Source organism: Lepidochelys olivacea (genome assembly GCF_965140295.1).
Source record: "Lepidochelys olivacea isolate rLepOli2 genome assembly, chromosome: 8".
NCBI classification, from domain to species: Eukaryota; Metazoa; Chordata; order Testudines; family Cheloniidae; genus Lepidochelys; species Lepidochelys olivacea.
The window spans coordinates 104523835-104546532 of NC_140418.1; the positions used below are offsets into that span (position 1 = coordinate 104523835).

General features: G+C 46.0%; 1 protein-coding gene and 1 long non-coding RNA gene across 4 annotated transcripts in view; one reads left to right on the forward strand and one right to left on the reverse strand.

Annotated features, from left to right (window-relative positions):
* Positions 1-8696, forward strand: part of LOC311525581 — a 43118-nt gene extending 34422 nt beyond the window's left edge. The window contains exons 2-3 of the long non-coding RNA XR_014712814.1: positions 5291-5369; positions 8435-8696. This is a non-coding gene — a long non-coding RNA (uncharacterized lncRNA). The remainder of the gene's footprint in view (positions 1-5290; positions 5370-8434) is intronic.
* The window catches only part of MAST2 (microtubule associated serine/threonine kinase 2), a 402444-nt gene that overhangs the window by 343301 nt on the left and 36445 nt on the right, over positions 1-22698 (reverse strand). The gene's annotated exons all lie outside the window — the stretch shown is intronic.

Sequence of the window (22698 nt, forward strand, 5' to 3'; positions counted from 1 at the left end):
TCCTATACCTGGTAATATCTTGGCCACACCCTCCTCCATAGCCTCTGCCAGATTGGTAATAGCAAGGGCGGGACTCCCTTGCTCGCCTGGGCGTTGTAGGGAAGGTGTTTCTTGGGCCCAGACGGGAGCAGCGGTGGTTCGAGTAGGACGAGGGTTGGGTTCAGGTACTGGGTGGCCAGGGGCGTTGGCAACGACGGGGCCGATGTCCTGCCGGGTCTCAGGTGCCCCTCCCCCCTGGGCCAAAGGGCAGTCTCTGCAGACATGCCCTGCTGATCTGAGGTAGCACCGGGCCTCTCCGGTGGAATAAAAGACCCGATAGAGGGCTCCTTGGTAAGGGACTAGGAAGGACCCCTCGAGCGCCTCTCCATCAGGCGCCGCCGCCGACGGTAGAAGCTGCACTTGCCGGCGGAACGAAAGGACGTGACGGAGGGTGGGGTCCTTGCAGCCCAACGGGAAAGGGCTGATGACAGAGACAAGTTTCCCCAGGGTGAAGAGAGCGGGTAACAGGGCAGCATTGGGTAAAAAGGGAGGAACGGAGGTGAGGACGAGGCGAATGCCCAGGGACAAACACCCCCCCCACCGCCAGGCCCCTCTCCACCGCCTCCTGGGCAGCAGCCGCCGAAGCTAAGAAAAAAAACGACCTTCCCATACATTTTGGAGGCCGCCACAATAGCTGTGGGTCCTACCACCTTCGCCAACGCCTGCACGTATGTCTCCACGTGGGGCGAGGCGGGCACCAGGAGGCAACAGACACCGTGCCTCCTGGTCAAGGTGGGGAAGGGGCCCCGGCAGCTGGTCATGGTAGCGGAGGCAGTGGGTGGGCGAGATGACGAGGCGGCAGGCATGGGGGAGCCTGCCACCGCCCGGGCATACGCCCTGGGGGCCGGGGGAGGGACGTTCGCAGAGCTGGTGGGGGGAACAGCAGGGAGGGACGCCATGGTCGGTGACGAGGCCACAGCGGTGGGGGCAGCCCCTGCCATGGAGGGCTTAGTGGTTTTAGCAGGGCCCTTTCCTTTCTTCCCACCCTGGCCTTTCCGGCCAACTGGGGGGGGTTCCTAGAATCTAGGGGGGCAGTGGACGTAGCAGCGGCAGTAGTCGCCCCGGTGCCTCCTGCTGCCGGTGCCCCAGCGGGGGCGGTGGCAGGTGTTTTGACAGTGGTGGAGGGGGGGGTTGGGCAGGGGGGCAGGGACAACTCTCATTCCCTGCCATTGTGAGCAGGGAGAGACGGGGAGACACCAGAAGGAGGAGCAGATTAACCACTCCTCCCTGCTGGGCTGCAGGCGGGGGGGCGGGGGGGGTACCAAATGGGTTGGACGGGAAGGGAGGAAAAAACAGAAATCGGGGTCCGGTGATAGGGGCAAGCTGTGGGGTGAACAGTCCGGGGGGGGGGGGGTTGTGGACCCATGCACGTTTGTCCAAAGAGTCTCGTTTGGTCGGCTGATATGTCCGGTCCGAAAGGCAAAGTTCAAAGCAAACAGCTGGATCCGAAGGCAGATGGCAGGGGGCCGTGACAGTTGTAATAATGTTGGGGGGGCACCGATGGATCAGGGGGCAGCTCCGTGCCACACCCCCTGTGCCACCACAAACGCAATTAAACCACAGTCAAACTCCCCCCCACGAGAGTATAATTCAAAAAGTTACTCAGTCTTACAGCCCCCTCCACGATGATTGTAGCTTCCCTGGGTGATATGTCTGTCTTCTGTTTTCTTCTCCAGCTGTGTTGGCTGTGTTCCAAGGCTTCCGGCAGGCCGAGAATGTTGCAGAGATAAGCTGACAGCAAAATGGCTGGGTCTGGGGGCTTCCACTCTCCCCTCCGGATAGCGGGTCGGCAATCTTCCCCCCCTCCTCCGGGGGTTTCAGCTGAGGCAAATAGCTGCGCCCGAGAGCGGGGGGGGGGGGGGGTTCTGGCGGCAAGCTGGCAGCCGACCAGCACTCAACGGCAGCAAAAAAAAAAAAAACGGCAAAAAAAACAAAACAAAATAAAAAAGTGTCTGGCCCGGTCGCGGGGGTGGGGGGGACACTAAGGCAGGGTCGAAAAGTAAGAAAAATCCAGGCCAGGGGGCTTTAGGAAAGAATAGAAAGCAGATAGCTGAGGAGCAAGCGAGGGACGTCCCGTTTCCCAACAGGGAAGGTTCCAGAACAATCAGGAACCTTCTGGAGACAATTAAGACAGGCTGATTAGAACACCTGCAGCCAATCAAAAAGCTGTTAGAATCCATTAAGGCAGGCTAATCAAGGCACCTGGGTTTAAAAAGGAGCTCACTTCAGTTTGTGGTGCACATGTAAGGAGCCAGGAGAAGGAGGCGCTAGGAGCTGAGAGTGAACGCATACTGTTGGAGGACTGAGGAGTACAATCATTATCAGACACCAGGCGGAAGGTCCTATGATGAGGATAAAGGTGTTGGGAGGAGGCCATGGGGAAGTAGCCCAGGGAGTTGTAGCTGTCGCACAGCTGTTTCAGGAGGCACTCTAAACAGCTGCATACCACAGGGTTAGAGGGCGGGCCCGAGTTCCCCCCAACTCCTGGTCAGACACAGGAGAAGTTGACCTGGACTGTGGGTTCACAAAAACGGCCAAACTAAGGGCTACCATGAAGCTCCAAGGCGAGCAAATCTGCCAATAAACGCAAGACCCACCAAAGTATAGGAGGAACTTTGTCACACATGTTAATCTTATATTGTTCTACTTTTTTAATCCAAATGTCGTGAGGAACCAAGTCAAATGCCTTTCAGAAGTTTAAGTATATTACTTTAATACTATTACTTTTATCAACCAAACTTGTCACCTCACCAAAAAAAAAAAAAAATATCAAGTTAGTTAGGATCTATTTCCCATAAGCACATGTTGATTTTCATTAATTACCCTCCTTTAATTTTTTATTAATTAAGTCCCAATTCAGATAGTCCATTATCTTGCCCAGGATCAATGTCAGGCTGACAAGACCTATAACTACCCAGGTCATCCTGTTCACCCTTTTTGAAAGCTGGCACAACATTAGCTTTCGTCCTGTCTTCTGGAACTTGCCCAGTGTTCCAAGACAAACTGAAAATCTACATTAGTGGTCCAGCAGGCACCTCAGTGAGCTCTTTTAAAACTCCTGGATACAAGTTACCTAGACCTGCTGATTTTAAAATGTCTAACTTTAATAATTAGAAGTGGAATGGAAATATGTTATTACCACTGTTAGGATATAGATATTCAGCCCTGTCTGCAAAGGCCTGTACTTTAAGAATTTAGGGATATTCTTATCACTTGGCTAGTTCTAGAGGTATAAAAGAAGAATCAAAATCACTGTCTGCTGGTGTAAGGGCCTTCTCTTACTGTGACAGTCTGAGGCCCTGTTCTTAGGCTAAGGCCTTTGGCTAAGCAACAGAGGTAGCCATAAGCTGGGAAGCGACCGGTCACCTCCTCACATCCCAAACTAGTCACATTGAAATAAGGTGCTATTGGGCTGTTAGGTTTCAGAGTAACAGCCGTGTTAGTCTGTATTCGCAAAAAGAAAAGGAGTACTTGTGGCACCTTAGAGACTAACCAATTTATTTGAGCATGAGCTTTCGTGAGCTACAGCTCACTTCATCGGATGCATACTGTGGAAACTGCAGAAGACATTATATATACACAGAGAACATGGGCTGTTAGGCACTATCAGGACAGGATTGTACTCCTATCACCTCTAGAGAAAGGGAAGTGCCTAGAAAATGTAAAAGGAAACTTAGTTTGATAGCATCCTGTCTGGCAAGAACTCACTTTTCAATAACTGGGATGTGAAATCCTCACTTCTGTATTGTTTTGTCATTATAGTTCCCACTTTGCTATTGTTTGTCTGTATAATCTGTCTGGTTCTGTGATTGTTCCTGTCTGCTGTATAATTAATTTTGCTGGGTGTAAACTAATTAAGGTGGTGGGATATAATTGGTTACGTAATCATGTTACAATACATTAGGATTGGTTAGTTAAATTTCAGGAAAATGATTGGTTAAGGTATAGCTAAGCAGAACTCAAGTTTTACTATATAATCTGTAGTCAATGAGGAAGTGAATGGGTGTGGGTGGGAGGGGATGGGAACAGGGAATGGGGGTGCGGAAATTGGAATCATGTTTTGCTAAAGAGGGGAAATGGGAATGGGGGTAAGAAAATTGGAATAATGTTTGGCTAAGGGCAGGAATGGGAACAGGGACACAGGTGTAAGGCTCTGTGGTGTCAGAGCTGGGAAGGAGGATACTAAGGAAGAAAACTGAAATCATGCTTGCTGGAAGTTCACCCCAATAAACATCGAATTGTTTGCACCTTTGGACTTCAGGTATTGTTGCTCTCTGTTCATGCGAGAAGGACCAGGGAAGTAAGCGGGTGAAGGAATAAGCCCCCTAACAACCACTATATGATGAGACTGCATCATCTGTTTTTTCCACAAAGGCAGAGCAGAAATCTTTATTTAACACTTCTGACTTTTGTGCGTTATTTATTGATAATTCTACCATTTCCATCCAGGAACGAACCAATACTATTGTCAAAATTAAGACAGTTATTCACCTTGTGCAGTAACATATTCCTCGAGACGGTTGTCCTTGTGAGTGCTCCACTTTAGGTGTCTTTGCACCCTGCGTTTCTAGTCGGAGACTTGTGGTAGCAGTGCCCCGGCTGGTCACGCACGTGCAGCAGCCACTCTTGCGCCACTCCGAGCAGTGTGCAGCCAACCTCACGTGTGCAGCCAACCACCACCCAGTTCCTTTTTTATCCCAGAGGATGGAGCTGAAACTCCAAAGCAAGGGTGAGGAGAATGGGTAGTGGAGCACTCACAGGGACAACCATCTCCAAGAGCCTCAGTTACTGCACAAGGTGAGTAACCTTCTCTTCATCTTCGAGGAGTGTCTCTGCGGGTGCTCCACTTTAGGTGACTGAAGAGCAGTGCCTCTCGGTGGAGAAGAGGGGCTTCGGAGTTGATGTATGTATGGTGGAGAGTACCGACAGTCCAAAGTGAGCGTCTGCAGCTGACTGCTGTTCCAGGGCATAACATTTGGTGAAAGTATGGGGCGATGCCCATGTAGCTGCTTTACAAATGTCAGTGACAGGTTCATGCTTGAGAAAGGCTATGGATGTGGACATAGCTCTAGTGGAGTATGTGCGAAGTCCAGAAGGAACTTGCAGATTGCAATTTTGGTAACATATTTGGATACAATTAGAGATCCATTTTGAAAGTCTCTGTTTGGAAATGGTTTGGCCTCTTGATCATTCTGTTGTGGATACAAATAGCCTCGACAATTTTCTGAACATTTTTGTTCTCTCTATATAGAACGCCACTGCTCTGCGGACATCTAGCGTATGAAGGGACACATCCCTGTTATTGGCGTATGGCTTAGGAAAGAATACAGGTAAGTAAATGGGTTCGTTGAGATGGAAGGAGGAGACGACCTTGGGTATGAATTTAGGGTGTGCGTGTAGGATGACTTTGTCCTTGAGGAATGTGGTATAAGGTGGGTGTGCCACTGGGGCACCCAACTCTCCCTCTCTTCGTGCTGATGGGATAACTACTAGAAAGGCGACCTTCAGCAATAAGTGTAGGAACGAGTAGATCACTAGCGGTTCACAGGGTTTGCCCATTAGGGCACGGAGAACAAGGCTGAGGACCCACATAGGGGTCTGGTCCCTTAATGTGGGACAAGTGGTCTCTATACCCTTGAGAAAGCGCTTAGTCAGTGGATGGGTGAAAACAGTGAGTCAGTCCACCTTGTCGTGAAAAGTGGTGATGCCTGATAAGTGCACTCTGAGTGAGCTAGTCCAAAGGCCACTTTTTTAGTGTCAGTATGTAATCAAGGATAGTAGGAGTGATTCTGGAGTGATCTGCTTGTCTTGGCATTAGATAGAGAATCTTTTCCACTTGTGTGCATATGTTTTGTGTGTGAAGAGACATCCGCTGTTTAGCAGAACGTCTTGAACTTCTTCGAATAGCATGTTTCGAGTTCTGTCAGCCATGGATTAACCAGGCCTTGAGACAAAGTGTTAAAATGTTGGGGGTGATGGAGGCATTCTGCATCAGCAGATGACGCAAGAGGGGAGGGGTTCATGGTGATCGGACAGCCATCTGATCCAGATATGGGAACCATGTTTGTCTGGGCCATGTTGGTGCAATCAAGATGACTCTGGGATTTGTCTTGTCTGATTTTGTGTAGGACACTGCTCAACTGGGGGATTGGAGGGAAGGCATACAGGAGTGGGGCCTCCCATTTCGTTAGGAAGGCGTCTCCCAGAGAGTTCTGTCCCAGTCCCACTCAGGAGCAGTACTGAGGGCATTTGGCATTGTGGGTCATGGCGAAAAAAATCTATTGAGGGGAATCCCCATTGTCAGAATGCAGTTTGCAGAATTCATCAGTCCAGTTCCCACTCTTGCATCTGTGAGAAGTTCCTGCTGAGGTCATCTGCTGGGGCATTCTGGCTTCCAGGTAGGTAGAATGCTGTGATGTATATTTTGTTGGAGATGCTCCATTGCCAGAGGTGAACTGCTTCAGTGCAGAGCAGGTAAGATTGGGCCCCTCCTTGGCAATTTATATAAAACATAGTTGCCAAGTTCTCCGTGACAATCTGGCCAGTTTTGCTGCAGATCAGGGGGAGAAAGTGATGGCAGACATTTCCAACAGCCTGGAGCTCCAGGATATTTGACTCCTCTAGGGACCAAAGGCCCCGGATGGCGTTGTCAGACAAGCGTGCCGCACATCCTATCAGAGAGGTATCTGTGGTTATAGTGACTGATGGAGTTTCCTGTTGGAAGGGAACGCCCGAGCAGACATTTGTTTTGTCCACCATGTGAGCAAGTTTTTCACTCTGCCGGGCATTGTAAGCCATCTGTTGATTGAGTGTCTGTGAGGAATGTAGATCGTACGTAGCCAGATTTGTAGGCATCTCATATGCAGCCTAGCATGTTTTACAACAAACGTAGTAGCCAACATGTGTCCGGGAAGTTGTAGGCACGTTCTGGCGGACGTTTGTGGGCTGTGTCTTACTGTCGACGTGTGCCCCTATAAAGTCCAATTGTTGGATTGGGGTTGTGGAGGAAAAATCCAGGAGGCCTAAACTTCCCAAGTAGGCCTAAAACTTTGGTCAAGCTAACTGTGTGTGTAAAAGCATAAGAAGAAAAATTCCATTGTGGGGCAGGTGCAACAGCACAGCTTAAGAAATGAAACCCTAACAGCTAAAAATTAGGAAAGACCCCTTAACTGCAAAGAACAACCTGTCAATAATAGGAAAAGCTTGTTTTGCTATATCCCAAATAAGGAAAGCTACCGTTACAACTTGCATTATATGCCAAATAAGGGAAAATGCTGTTAAAGGAAGTATGCTCAACAAATTGTGGTTTTCAGCTATATAAACTCCTGTATTTTCTGCTGACGCAGAGCGGCTATGGCTGACTCTCCCTGTATACTTATACTTGAATAAAGCCTCAGGCGATTCTGATTTCAAACACAACGTGTAGTTAATTTTCCACCACGGGGTCAGGGTGGATTTCTGCAGGTTGATTTGTAACCCTAGGTTTGTAAATAGGGTTAAAGTGGTGTGAGTAGCGTGGACTGCTTTGGTCTCTGTGCTTTTAGCAGGCAGTTGTCTATCTTGGGGAATATGATCACACCCTGCTTGCAAAGGTGTGCTGCTGCAACAGCTAGTACTTTGGAAAATACCCTCGCAGCCATGGAGAGGCCAAAAAGAAGTACCTTGTATTGGTAATCCAATAGGTTGCCCAGAGTGAATCGTAGGAATCTCCTGTGCGCCAGGTGGATAGTGACATGAAGTAAGTGTCCTGTAGGTCAAGGGCCAAGAGCAAATCTCTTTTCTCCAATGCCAAAATTATGGTTGCTAGGGTTACCATCTTGAAGCGCTGTGTTCTCACTAACTTGTTCAGTTTGCGCAAGTCCAGAATGGGCCTCCATCCACCTGTTTTCTTTAGAATGAGAAAGTAATGTGAGTAAAACCCCTGACCCCCGTGCTGAACTGGTACTGGTTCCAGAGCACCTAACTGCAGGAAATGGTTTGTTTCCTGCTGTAATAGATACTCGTAAGATGGGTCCCTGAAGAGGGACGGGGAAGGGGGTGGGTAGGTGGAATAGAAAGAAAGGGGATAGAATAGCCCTTCTGTATAATTTCCAGAACCCACTTGTCTGAGGTGATGGTTCTCCAGACTGGGTAAAAGGATGTAAGGCAGGCACCATATCCGCTGGAAATTAGAGGGGACTCTGGAATCGGAGAATGTGGGGTTCTCGTGTCCTCGACCAACACTTCAAAACGTTTGCCTAGAAATGGGTGGCTGAGACATAGGCAACTGCTCCTGAGTCCGACGACGTCTCGTCTGGGGCTACTTGTGGCGTTGGTCATAATGTCGTTGAGGCTGGGCGTATGGGGCAGGGCAGAATCATTGGTTATAAAATCTGCCGTTTCTTTTTGTTCGCAGGGACATAGATTCAGAGTGCCTTTAGTGTCGCACGGGAGTCCTTCAGGGTGTGTAAGAGACATCCGTGCTCTCTGCAAACAATTTTTGCCCCGCAAAAGATAAGTCCTCTACAGTCGCCTGAACTTCCCTGGGGAAGCTGGAGAGATGGAGCCATGAAGCCCTCCGCATGACAATGGGCGGGGTGATGGGGCGGGCTGCTGTGTCAGCAGAATGCAGAGAAGCCTGCAGGGCCGTTCTGGCGATGAGGAAACCTTCAGCTATATCAGCCTTATATTGTTCTTTTTTGTCAGTTGGGATGTGCTCAATAAAAGATGACATCTGAGAAAAAATGTTGGGTGTGTACTTGGCCAGTAACACAGAATAGTTTGTTATGCGAAACTGGAGGGTCGCCGGTAATAGGCTTTTCTGCCAAAGAGGTCTAGGCGTTTCCAGTCTTTATCACAGGGGGTGGTTTTGGTCTGATGTTGCTTCCCCCTTTGATTAAATTCCTTTGAGTTTAAAAACCAATGAGTTTGGGATAGGGTGAGTAAATTTAAAAAAAAAAAAATTAAAAAAACACTCAGCTCCTTTAGCTGGCACATAGTACCACTTGTCAGATCTCTTACAAGAAGGTGGAGCCGTGGCTGGCATCTGCCATACGATTTTTCCTGGGTCCGTAATGGCAGCATTAATGGGTCTTGCTATCTTGGCTGACGGAGAAACTTGCAATATATCTGTCAGCTTATGTTGAGTCTCTGGTAGCTCAGCCAGTGAGATGTCGAATGAATCAGCTACTCTTTTAAACAAATCCTGAAAGGATTTGAAGTCATCTCCTGATGTTGGGGGAGGCGGTATTATTGTTTCATCCAGAGGCGAAGACGAGATGTGGGTAGGGTGTCACGCTCTGGTCTGTCCGCAGATTCTTCTGCTTCATCCTCCAACAGTTCTGGGGAAGCTGAAGCAGATGGCGAAGGCGATTGCTGTGTCCTAGACCTGTGTGGATTGGAGAGCTGGATGTTCTGGGCTCTGTATGATGCCCAGGGGTCCCAGTATGCCCACTGCAATGGGAGGGTCATGGAAGGGGGCACCCATTGTGGAGGTTGCCAACCTGCGCCTGCAAGGGTCCAGGTTTGGGAGAGGAGTGGAGAGGGGTGCCCATTCCTGTCTCCACTTCATCACTGGAAAGAGGAAGGGCCAAGAAAGCAGGTGTAGTGATAAAGCTTGGCCCTGACTTGGCTTAGGTACTGTCGGTGCCAAAAAGCAAAGTTCCCAGGGTGGAAGTAATGAGGAGGTCCGCCTGCTTGACAAACTGTTGTGGTACCCGGAGGTTCAATACTGGCGGCGGAAGCAAACTTAGGCTGGGAACCAGAGAGAGCGTTCTTGGTGCCGTAGACTTACTGTATTGTATTAGTGCAGCAGGCGACGCCATAGTTCTGTTCTGTGCCTGAGGCTTCTTAGGTTCCCTCGGTGCCAAGCTAGGAGGCTTAGTTTTTCTGCTGTGAGAGCAAGACCGCACCGGGTCTTTCACTTTCCTGGACATCTCCGTACTGGAGCCTCGCAGTCCAGCGCTCTCGGTGTCATCGGTACCTGGGCACTTTTTGTGGTTGGAGATTGCTTTTTAGGAGGCGAATCACAGTGTGACGAAGAGTGAGTGCTTTTTGGGGGCTTTTTTAGAACCAGGGTCCTTAGCAGCCATTTTTGACAAGGACCCCTATATCTGAGGCAGTTGCAGGTGAGGACTGGCAAGGTGGTGTCGGGGACTCAGGGTCAGAGGGATCTCTCCAGCATTAAAAGTTTTAGTTGGAAGTCCCTAGCCTTCCTTGTCCTCACTGTGAGTTTCTTGAAGTGGGGACACTTTTGGGTAATGTGTCTCCCCCTCTGGCAATGGACATACTGCGCATGGGCGTCTGTCACTGGTACTGAAAGTCTGCAGGTCAGACAGCACTTGAAACTTGGAGAGGCAGGCTTTTCCAAGGCTAAGCTGAATAAAGAATAGGAATAGTCCCAGTCTAATGCCTCTTCAGCGACTGCCCACCTGAGTCAGGGAGGAAAAAAACAAAATTTAATGGTAAACAGAACAAAAATGAAAGGAGAAATCAATAACGAGGGAAATAGCTGAGAAAGTAGCAGAGATTAGAAGAATATGAGAGCTGCAAAGGGCATTGCTCTCGTTCTGACCGAAACCAGAGGTGGTAGAGAAGGAACTGGTTAACGGTTGGCTGCATGCATAAGGTAACTACTCGGAGCGACGTGAAATGGCTGGTGAGCGTGGCCAATCAGGGCACTGGGCACTGCTACCACAAGTTACTGACTAAAAGCGCAGGGCGCCAAGACACCAGAAGTGGAGCACCCACAGAGACACTCCTCGAAAAACTTTTCGTTCACAATATACTTAAATTCCTTATTGTTCTAAACTCTTCTGGTCAAAGGTTTCTCCTTGTGTCCCTTGACTTCCTTTATCAATTTTCTACAATTCCTAACTTCTGATTTATATTCATTAATATCAAGTTCTCCTTTCTTCCATTTGTTATATGTAAATTTCTTGGTTTTTACAGCTGCCTTCCCTTCCCTTCCAAACCAGGTTGTTTTTTTTAAACCATCCAGCATCCTTCCTCGATTGCTGGCTTGTGGCTTTTTGGGCATCTAGTAACGTGGTCTTAAATGATGCCCAATTATCATGCACATTTTTCTGATTAAATGCTTCCTCCCAGATGATACTCATAATTGCTTTCAAATTCCTGAATTTGGCCCTACTAAAGTACCAAATGAATATGTTAATGGTCTGGACTTCATACTATTTGCATATTATAAATGTGACCGGTCATGATCACTTGTACCTAAGCTACCATTTAATTCTGTGATCAGTTCCTCTTTACGTGTTAGGACAAGGTCTAATATAGAATTCCACTGTGTTGGCTGCAGCACTTTTTGAGTTAGGAAACTGTCATTTATAATAAGAAATTCTGCAACATGAGACCTTCAGCATATCACTCAAATTAAAATCCCCCACAACCACACAGGTTTTTTTTTCCCTGCACATTAAATAGGTGAGTAAGGAGGTAGTAATCCTGTTCCCTTGGGTGATTTGGTGGTCTATAGCAGACACCAACTGTTACCCCATCTTGTTCTTTATCTGATAGAATACTGATTCATAAGCATTCAAGATCATTTTCTTCCAAGTTATCTGTGACTGTGAAACACCACATGCCCTCCCCTTTTGCCCACTCAGTTTTTCCAAAATAGGTTATAAACATTAGTTTTAACATTCCAATCATGGGAATCATCCCTCCACGTTTCTATAATACTAACTAGATAGAAAATATGCTCATAAAGGAGCAATTCCAATTCCTCTTCTGTTACCCAGGCTCCTAGCATTGCTGTATAAGCAATTCAAGAATTTCTTCTCTTCATGTCCTTTGGTTCCTTGATTAATTTTGTTCTCAACCTCTCAATTTTGTGCTGAGTGCTCATATCTCCCCTCTTTTTACCCTCCCTTTTGCTACTAGTTTAACCCCTCCTGACTACTCTAAGCCAGCCTGTCTCTGAGAAGATTGGTCCCTCTTCTGCCAAGGTATAGGACATCCAAACTCCCCCACAGAAGGTGGACCAATGTTCCACAAAACCAAAATCCTCCATCCTGCACCACTTACCTAGCCAGTCATTGACTTTCAGAAGCTTCTGCCTTCAGTCTTCCTTTGTGACAGGAACCACCTCAGAGAAAAGTGCTGAAGAATGTCCAAGCACTCTTCCAAGTTCCCTGAAATAATCTACTATCTGCAAGATACCCAGTCATGGATATCTCATTAGTGCGAATATGAATCGCCACCAATGGATCCTTGCCTGCAGGCTTCAAAAGCCTATCCAATCTTAAAGTCTTGTGTCTTGGCTCCAGGAAGACACTATACTCTCCTTTTGCCCACTTGTCCCTTGCAGAAAGTTCTTTAGATTTTTCTAAGCACTGAATCCCCAACAAGGATCATTTGTCTTTCTTGAATGGCTAGATTACTCTTCATTGGCAAGTATGATTTTCTTACAGGTTGGGCCAAATTGCCATCCACACATCCTGTACCTCTCCCCATTCCTTTGGACCTGCTGGATCTTGAGGTATCTTCCATAGTTTCACTGCATTCCATACTAGGTCCTCAACAGGGAAACTCACAGCCACCCAAATTCTACGCTATCATGGAGACTAAAATACACTCCAACTTTCACAACTCTGTATTTGATTAATCGTTATGAGCAGACACTCATCTATTCTATAACAGACTGAGAAAAGCCTTTTATAAGCTTGATTATATACACGTTTGATTTTGACTCTCCCACACTATATAGCCAAACTCCAAATGATCTGCATGAAATCTCAGAGGGAGTTTTAAGCCAGGACAGATTCCCCACCGACACACTTTTAAGGAAAAGAAAGATAACAAAAGCAAAAGAGATGTTTGAAAGTTTAAGCTTATTTAACAGGAAAAACTATTGATAATGCTACAATTAAATACAATATACAATGGACAACACAACTTCTTTACTCCTTTTTATTGAAACAACAAGGAGTCCGGTGGCACCTTAAAGACTAACAGATTGATTTGGACATAAGCTTTCGTGGATTAAAAAACCACTTCTTCAGATGCACAGAGTGAAAATTACAGATGCAGCCATTATTATGACACATGAAGAGAAGGGAGTTACCTCACAAGTGGAGAGCCAGTGTTGACAGGGTCAATTCAATCAGGGTGAATGTAGTCCAATCCCAATAATTGATGAGGAGGTGTCAATTCCAGGAGAGGGAAAGTTGCTTTTGTTGTGAGCCAGCCACTCTCAGTCCCTATTCAAACCCAAATTAATGGTGTTAAACTTGCAAATGAATTTTAGTTCTGCAGTTTCTCTTTGAAGTCTGTTTCTGAAGTTTTTTTGTTCAAGTATGGCTACTTTTAAAACTGTTATAGAATGTCCAGGAAGATTGAAATGTTCTCCTACTGGCTTTTGTATGTTACCATTCCTGATGTCCGATTTGTGTTCATTTATTTTTACATAGAGACCGTCCCGTTTGCTGATGTACATGGCAGAGGGGCACTGCTGGCACACGATGGCATATATCACATTGGTAGAGGTGCAGGTGAATGAGTCCCTGATGGTGTGGCTGATGTGGTTGGGTCCTCTAATAGTGTCGCTAGAGTAGATATGGGGACAGAGTAGGCAACGTGGTTTGTTACAGGGACTGGTTCCTGCATTAGTGTTTCTGTGGTGTGGTGGGTAGTTGCTGGTGAGTATTTGCTTCAGGTTGGGGGGCTGTCTGTAAGCAAGGACTGTCCTGCCTCCCAAGGTCTGTGAGAGTGAGGGATCGTTTTCCAGGATAGATTGTAGATCGTTGATGTGCTGGAGAGGTTTTAGCTGGGGGCTGTATGTGATGGCCAGTGGTGTTATTTTCCTTGTTGGGCCTGTCCTGTAGTAGGTGACTTCCTTTTTTGCAGAGGGTGGGTCTTTGAAGGCATCTTAAAATTCAGTTCTCTTTTAGTTGGTCGAAATGGCTTAGTCCTTGACCTAGTGAGTGTTGGATAAACTTAAATCCTGTACAGTAGACATCTCAGGACAGATCAATATAAATAGTAAACTTGACTCAAGAATATAACTAGTCACACTATTGTTCAGAAGACTGAATTGTATCCCCAAAATTTCCACTTAAATTCTGGTTTCAGAGTAGTAGCCGTGTTAATCTGTATCCGCAAAAAGAAAAGGAGGACTTGTGGCACCTTAGAGACTAACAAATTTATTTGAGCATAAGCTTTCGTGAGCTACAGCTCACTTCATCGGATGCATTCAGTGGAAAATACAGTGGGGAGATTTATATACACACAGAGCTCACGAAAGCTTATGTTAGTCTCTAAAGTGCCAAAATTTGTTAGTCTCTAAGGTGCCACAAGTCCTCCTGTTCTTTTTTCACTTAAATTCTGCTACTAAATGTCAGATACATACATTTACAATATTTCCCATGCTCGAATATCTAGCCTGCTTTAGGAAAAGGGAATAGACCTCGTCTTTTCCTAGCATTCCAGCAACTACACTAATAAGCAGCTCTTTAAATTAGCAGATTTCCAACGAAGAGGTACATTATACATTCCTCATCACCATTTGCAACACCTTCTGCAGTACTAATAAATTTTATACTTTTTACAGTACGTCTCTTGGAGCTGTTTAAACTTCAGCTTTCAAAAAAGTTTGAAGAAAATCTGTTAAAGACTACATTCCTTAGAAATTAAGTAACAATGATACATAACATGTCTTGCCTTTAAACCAGTCATATTTCTGATATATGGAATAGCATTACTTAATTAAGCTATAGTCAGAATTTCTCTTTCAGAACTTTATGTTCCATCCATATTTGATTTGATCCATATTTTCCCTTTTTTGGCATAGACAGTGGGAGTGCAATGTCGCTATTATTCATATTCCAAGAATCCCAAAACTGCTATGAGCAAATTCTCAAACATCTAGTATACTCTTATTTACAGTTCAAAAACAAGGAAGAGCCTGTAGTTTTACTACATTACATAAATACAGGACAACAAAAGCAAGGATTTGGAGACCTGGGTTCAAGTCCCCACTTTGCCACAGATTTCTTGTGTGACCTTGGGCACAGGATAGATCATCTATGATTTAAAAAAATAATCAGATTTTTATTCAAATTACATGTTTTTAAAGTTGACAACCTATAAGGCCTAAACTTAATAATTGAAAAATATAAAAAATATTCAAGCAGCGCAAGTTTACTGCCAAATTTTAAAATCAAACCACTCAAGTGGTGGAAATCACTGGGCTAATCATCTGGAACCAAAGTTTGCTGAAGTGCTAAATGAGCTTTTGACAGTAGTAGCCTCTTCTGCAGATGCAGAGAATATTTTCTTCATTTCAGTTTATTCAACTAATTCATTCAAAGTTAAGAAACAAATTGGGAGTTGAAAAAGCAGAAAAACTTGTTTTCTTCTTCCAATCTATAAACAAAAATTAGACAGGAAAGGATGAGATATATTAGTTCTAAAGTCTTGAAGGACACGGCAACCAGAAACAAATCAGTTCAATCCACTAATTACAGATAATACTTATGTTTCAGAGTAGCAGCCATGTTAGTCTGTAGCCGCAAAAAGAAAAGGAATACTTGTGGCACTTTAGAGACTAACCAATTTATTTGAGCATAACCTTTCGTGAGCTACAGCTCACTTCATTGGATGCATGCAGTGGAAAATACAGTGGTGAGATGTTATATACACAGAGAACATGAAACAATGGGTGTTACCATGCACACTGTAACGAGAGTGATCAAATAAGGTGAGCTATTACCAGCAGGAGAGGGGAAAAAAACCTTTTGTAGTGATAATCAAGGTGGGCCATTTCCAGCAGTTGACAAGAATAGTGTTGGTGTTCACTTTGCAAATTAATTAAATTCAGCAGTCTCTCGTTGGAGTCTGTTTTTGAAGTTTTTTTGTTGAAGAATTGCAACTTAGGTCTGTAATCGACTGACCAGAGAGACTGAAGTGTTCTCCGGTTTTTGAATGTTGTAATTCTTGATGTCCGATTTGTGTACATTTATTCTTTTACATAGAGACTGTCCGGTTTGGCCAATGTACATGGCAGAGGGACACTGCTGGCACATGATGGGCTAATCATCTAGATGTACATTGGCCAAACCGGACAGTCTATGTAAAAGAATAAATGGACACAAATCAGACGTCAAGAATTATAACATTCAAAAACCAGTCGGAGAACACACATAACTGACGTCTCATTTTAGCATAAGTGAGTAACATCTGAGAGGTGCCACCAATTTCCCACCCTGCCCCCAATAACAAAGGAGCCAAGTCCAAATAGCCTAGCAGAGCCCATGCAGGGCACCAGTGCCCTACCAAAGCGGAGCCAATCCCAAACAGTCCAATGGGGAAACCAAGCTGAAGAAGCCCAGTGAGCATGCCCCATCATATTCTGAACATCTATTCCATCTACCGTAAGCAGCACCTCATTTTGGACATTCAGATGAGCAGAGCTCCTTTGTGGATGGAGCTTGGAAAAGTCCTACAGGCATCTTTTTTTCCCCCAACTCAACCTCTCCAAGTGATTATCATGGTCTTCCATTTAAATAGCACCTTTAATCCAAAAGGGTCCCAAAGTAGCTACATTTTCTGATGATGCAAATTATAACAGACACTGAAAAACAACAACTGAAATTCAACGGCAGGCTGAAGGGTACACTAATCAATTTAGGATCGGAAATTAATATGAATACTGTATCCAAATAGAATTGCAAAGGGAATAGAGTTGGCCAAAAAATGAGAATCCCTTTCTTCAAAAAAATTCAAGTTTTTGGGAAAAAAATTGTCCCAAGCAAGGACAAAATACCAAAAATGTGAAAGTTTTCATAAACAAGGGATTTCAAGAAAAATTCCATTTCGGGAGAACCAAAACACAATTTTTCTGCTTCTCAACTGCACTACTAGAAGGCTCGTCAGTTTCACAACTGAAATTGAAAAGAACCTTTCAGTCCAGCTGAGGAGGGCACAGAGCCTGGGCTCTTAGCTTCTCCACTTCTTCCCAAGCTCTGGGAGCCAGAGAGACAGAGAGCTGAGGGACTCGGCCTCTCCAGCCCCAGAAATGTGGGAGAGGCCGGAAGGCTGAATACACAGGGTCTCTGCACCTCTGGCTCCCAGAGCTTGGGGAGAGGGGAGTCTGAGAACCAAGGAGTCAGCCTTGGCAGCCCTTCTAGAAAGCTTTTATCAATTTGCAGGAACGAAGTGAAATTGGCAAGAGCCTTCCATACCCTCTGTTGGAGAGGCACAAATCCAGGGTACTCAACCTCTGCTTCACCCACAAAGCCTTGGGGGGACAGAGAGCCTGAGTGCTCATCTTTCCACCTCTATGCCTGTCTCCCTTAGCTAATCTGGAGGAAGGGAAGCTGTGCACCTGAGCTCTCTGCCTCCCAGAGCTGTGGTGGAGACTGACTGTGTTTACACTGCAATGTAAACCTAAGGTTAGTGGGATTCAAGTCAGCTGACCCATGCTGGAAAACTCAGGGCTTGAGGGTCCTCACTGATTTTAACCCTAAGTGAAGAATTTTCTAACCCAGGCTCAAACCTGGGGCTCTGGCATCCACCCTGCAGCACGCAAACTTGAGAAAACCAACCATATTGCAATCTCTCTAGTGCCCTCCTGAAAAAATCTCAGCTCTAGCCCTCTGACTTTGGTGCACAGTGGGATAGCTGTACTACCCACCCTGCATGTTATAAAAAGTTTGAACAGCCTCCCAACATAGCCTGCCTAGCAACATGGAGGAGATCCCTCTTCAAGAAGTTCTCGTTTGCACTTTCACCCGTGTCAGAAAATGGGTAGAGCTTCTGCAAGGTGCTGGTGGATATTTTGATGGCATTTGCTGACCCACCAAAAGGTCTCACAGAGCTTCGGATGGAGCAGGAGCTGGCAGAGGAGAAAGCACCCTGGCATGGCAGGCTCACAGTGGCTGATGTTGTTCATTACACTTGGAATAGCCACTGATGCCCCTATATAGGCCAGCACTTCTGGAGCAGGGCCACAAGCACAGAGTGGTGGATCACATGATCTTGCAGACCTAGGATGGCCAGCAATGGGTCCAAAACTTTCATATGAAGAAAGGATTTCTGGAATTTTGTGAGCACCTTGCCCAACCCTCCAGCATAAAGACACTCATGAGGGTACCCCTGCAGGTTCAGAAGCAGGTTACTATAGCCATCTGGAAGCCACTATCCCAGGCTGCTACAGGTCCATTGCCAACCAGTTTGGTGCTGGAAAGTTGACTGAGTAAAGTGGTGGCAGAGGTTTCAGGGGCAATCAGACATTTGGTTTACCCCAAGGTGGCAGGCATAAAAGAATTCCAGAGGTAATTGCTGGCTTTGAGACAACAAGGTTTCCAAACTGCACCAGGGCCACTGATTGCAGTCATGTGCCCATAGTTGCCCTCAAGGAACACGAGTACATAAACTGCAAAGGGTACTACTCCATAATTATGGAGGCACTCGTGGAGTAGAGGTCAATTTATTAATGTCAACATGGCCTGCACTGTGAAAGTTCACAATGCCAGGGCTTTTTGCCTATCAGGAATCTACATTTGTGGACAGCCTGGGACACTATTCCCACCAAATGACACTGTCCCCACCATTATTCTGGGGAACCCTGCATATCCTTTTGTGTCTTGGCTTATGAAACCAGACCCAGATTTTAGAGGCCCTGGCAAAAGATAGTTTAATTACACTGAGCAGGTGTAGAATGGTTGTTGAATGTGCCCTGGGCAGATTGAAATCCCATAGGAGATGGCTACAGACACTTCTGAATGCCAATGGGTCATGAACGCTGTCCACATTACTGTGGCTTGCTGTGCTCGTCACAATCTTTGTGAAGCCAGAGGTGAGCCATTTCCCCTTCAATGGGCCCATGACAGTGAGGGGGCACTGAATCGATGCACCTCCTGAGCGAGTGTAACTACTACGGCTGGAGCTGGCTGCAGCCGGGCAACAGAAGTCAGGAGCTTTGTGCTCCCATATTATAGACCTGTATGGCCTAGTGAAAGAGGGAAAATAGTACTTCTGTGAATGTGCTTGGAGGTGAGGAGATGCACTAATTGATTTGGGGAGGGTTCAGTACTGGGGAAGAGATAGGGGCTTGACTGCCATGCAATGTAGTTATGAATTGCATGACACCCTATGAAATTGGGGGTGCGAGGGTGATGATTTACAGTATGGATCCATATAAGGAGGTGACTAAAGTGTGGATTGCTGTGCTTAACTGTATAGAGGAATAGTGTTTGCTTCCTAATTGTTCCTGATCATGGGTTTAGCTTTATTATTTCAAATACTGATTGAATGATGAGATGCAGTGATAGTAATAAACTTTCTTGATGACATAAAAAGCTTTATCTGTAAATATGTCAAAACAATATAACAGGCACCTGTTGCCAGGCCAGCCATCTACCATTACCACAGCCCAACACCAGTTCGAAAAGACTATTTCCAAAAACAAAAAAAGTTCAGAAAAAAGTGCCAACATGACAGAAACCCCCTACTGCTGCATGTCTCCAGGCCCGCTGTTCCCCTTTCCCTTCTTTCCCCATTTTCCGCACACTTGGCACCAGGGGAGGGAATCAGAGGTATCCAGAAGAGAGGGGTCAAGACAGAGGGCTGCATGAGGTTTAACTGCCCTGTCCAGCTGCTCATGGGGCCCAATTCCATGGGCCACCCAGACATGGCATTTCAGTACATCTCAGGGGAATTAGGCTACAGTGTGGGGAGGCAGCAGGAGCAGTACGCTTGCAGCTATGATGGAGATGAGCTGTGTAAACAGTTCTCCCTTAGCTACTGTTCCTGTTCCAGGAACTACATAGCAAGTGCCTGCTCCCATGCTGAAACCCTGTTCTCAAGCTGTAGGGCAAGCCTCAGCCCTTCCTCTTGCATGACTTTTCTCTAGTCATAAACGCCTTTGTTTCTGGTACTGGACCTCCTTGTTGACTGACTCCAGAACTTCAACCATAAGTTCATCACAGAAATGCTTTTTATTGGAACAGTCCAAGAAGGTACTTTGGGTCAGCCTCATACCGCACTGAGGTAGAGCTATGGTGATACAGCAGCCGGTAGAGGTCGAGGGACCTACAACAGGACAAGACACAGAGGGCTATTGTCTTAAACAGTTCAGTGGAGGAGCACAAGATAAACTCTTATGGAATTTCAAGGACCTAAAATGTTACATTTCACAAATGAACTTCAATATACTGTGAAAGAGATGCTTCAGTCAATCAAAGCTCCCTGGAGAAAGCCTGGTTAATCACAGTTAAAGCAGTGCAAAAACAATGGCAAATTAAAAATTGTAAGAACATAAGAATGGCCCTACTGGGTCAGGCCAAAGGTCCATCTAGTCCAGTATCCTGTCTTCCAACAGTGGCTAGTGCCAGGTGCCCCAGAGGGAATGAACAGAACAGGTAATCATCAAGTGATCCATTTCCTGTCGCTCATTCACAACTTCTGGCAAACAGAGGCTACCGACACCAATTTTACAAAAATTGCACAACTAAGTTGGGGAGGGGGCAGTCAGGGAGGACCTTGCTACAGAAGCTTTTTCTATTATTTCAGTCCTTTACCATTTTGGAGAACATAAGTGTTCTTGTGGTATCCTATTGGCTAAGAAAGATGTTATCCAAGCTACTGGTGGAAAACCTGCAGTGCATGCAGCTCAAGTATTCAAACGTACAGTGACTAAACAGCATATTTGTGAGTAGAGGGCTACTGATGGTCAGCTACCGATGTGGCCCTGGAAAATATGCCCTTCCTCGCAACATGACTACCCATCTGCAGTTCTTGCTTCAGGAAAAGTTTGCAGCTATCAGCACACAGGATTGGGTCAGAATTCATGAAGGAATCAACAGGATTGCTGTGTTAGCTTCCACATGGCTTATCCTGTTACAGTTGAATGCAAATACACAAAACTCCACAGCCTTCCTCCTCCCCACCCCACTCGTACTTGGGACAAATGATTTTATCCCCTATTCTATGGACTCTAACTGAAATGGACTAAATTTGGAAACCGAAAACATTTTCCCGAACACACACACACGTACGTTCACGGTTTCAAGCTCCACAGACCTTTGAGTGATTACAGAGCAGCAAATTTAAAGATACAGCAGTGTAATATTTTTAAGAAACAGGAATTACCCTAGCAAAAAAAAAAGTGCCTTTCCAGTAAAAATACTCTTTAAAAGGTGTACTTTACTGTTGGCATTTCCCAGTCACCATTTCGAACTCCACGTAGTGGGGAGAAAGAGGAGGGTGGACACCAAGTCACTGGGATACAATCCAGCTTTAGCGGATACATGCTGCTAGCCAGGGGTTCTCATAAATTTTGCATTAGTTCATAGAGTGGAAATTCCTCCCATTATTCCATTAACATGGAGCTAGAAACTTACCGGGCTCAAGGGTGACTTCTGTCCCCTCGGTGTCTGCTGCATACTCCGCAGCAGGATGTTCCTCGGGTGCATCAAACAGAATTTGCTGCTGATCCTGTTCCAAAGCCTGCTCTGCGGTCGGTTTCAGCAACAGAGGGACTTCAGGCTACTAGCTCGGCACCTGCTGCTGTCTTCCATAAGTCTGCATGCTGGATTCTGGGTTCATCAGGGCACCATCCCGGCTGAACAGGTCATCGTGCTCCACAGGTGGCTCTATCCTGGGTGCAGTGCCCAGCATCTGGTAAAACTCCACATAAAACAGGCACGGTGTTGGTGAGTTGCACGAGGTCAGTTCTGGTTCTTGGTCCTCCGACACTCACTCTTGAGCCACTTAATTTGCTTCCCCAGACAGGTCACCAGTGTGGTAAATTTGCAAAGCTGCCAGCTTCTTCACTATTTGCTGATATGCATAGTATTTCTGGTAATCCTACTCAAGTCCACAGTTTTGCTGACCTCACATCAGAGATTAATCTGGCTGTGCTCCCGTGACCATGATGCAGCACACTTAATAAAAAACTTTTTCTGGTTGGTCAGTACTGCAAACACAGAAGGCTCTCTGATGCTGTGTTTGCAGCTCAGTAGTCAGAAGACAAAGAAAGAGTTAACACTGACTCACTCAGTGTCTGCTGTATGACCAAAGGGGGTGGCTTTCATTTTCACTTGAGTCAAATGGAGATTCTTGGGATAGAAAGGAAAAAGGAAGTTGGCCCATAGGATCATGGGATACCTTTGGTGAACTCTCAGGACCCAGGTCAAGTGGAACTGCATCTACACTGCAAAGCAATAGGGATTGAACCCTGGGTCCCAGCTTCACTCAGGCTCGAACCTTCTACCCACAGAAAATCCTAGGACTCCAGCTCCAAGCCCAAATCCAAGAGATGTGTGTGTAGCTGGAAGGGCAATTTGGGCTCAAGCCTGAATCTGAACTTGGGCTTACACTGTAATGCAGACATACCTTGATAAGCAGAGAGTCAAGGCACTGGGCTGCAGCAGCCCTCCATGAAAGCTTTCGTCAATTTCACAGGTAAAAAGTGCAACTGACGAGGCCTTCCCGGAGGGCAGCTGTCATTTCAATTTTCACAATGAAAAAACCAATTTTTTTGTGCAAAACTAAAATTTTTCCATGGAAAATTCCCATTTTACAAAAAAGACATGTTTTATCAGAAAATCATTTGCATGGACATTTTTCATCCAGCTCCAAACAGGAATTTTGGTAAGCACAGTGTAATTACCCAAGCTGGAATTTGGACAGGACAGACTAACAACTCTGCTTTAACAT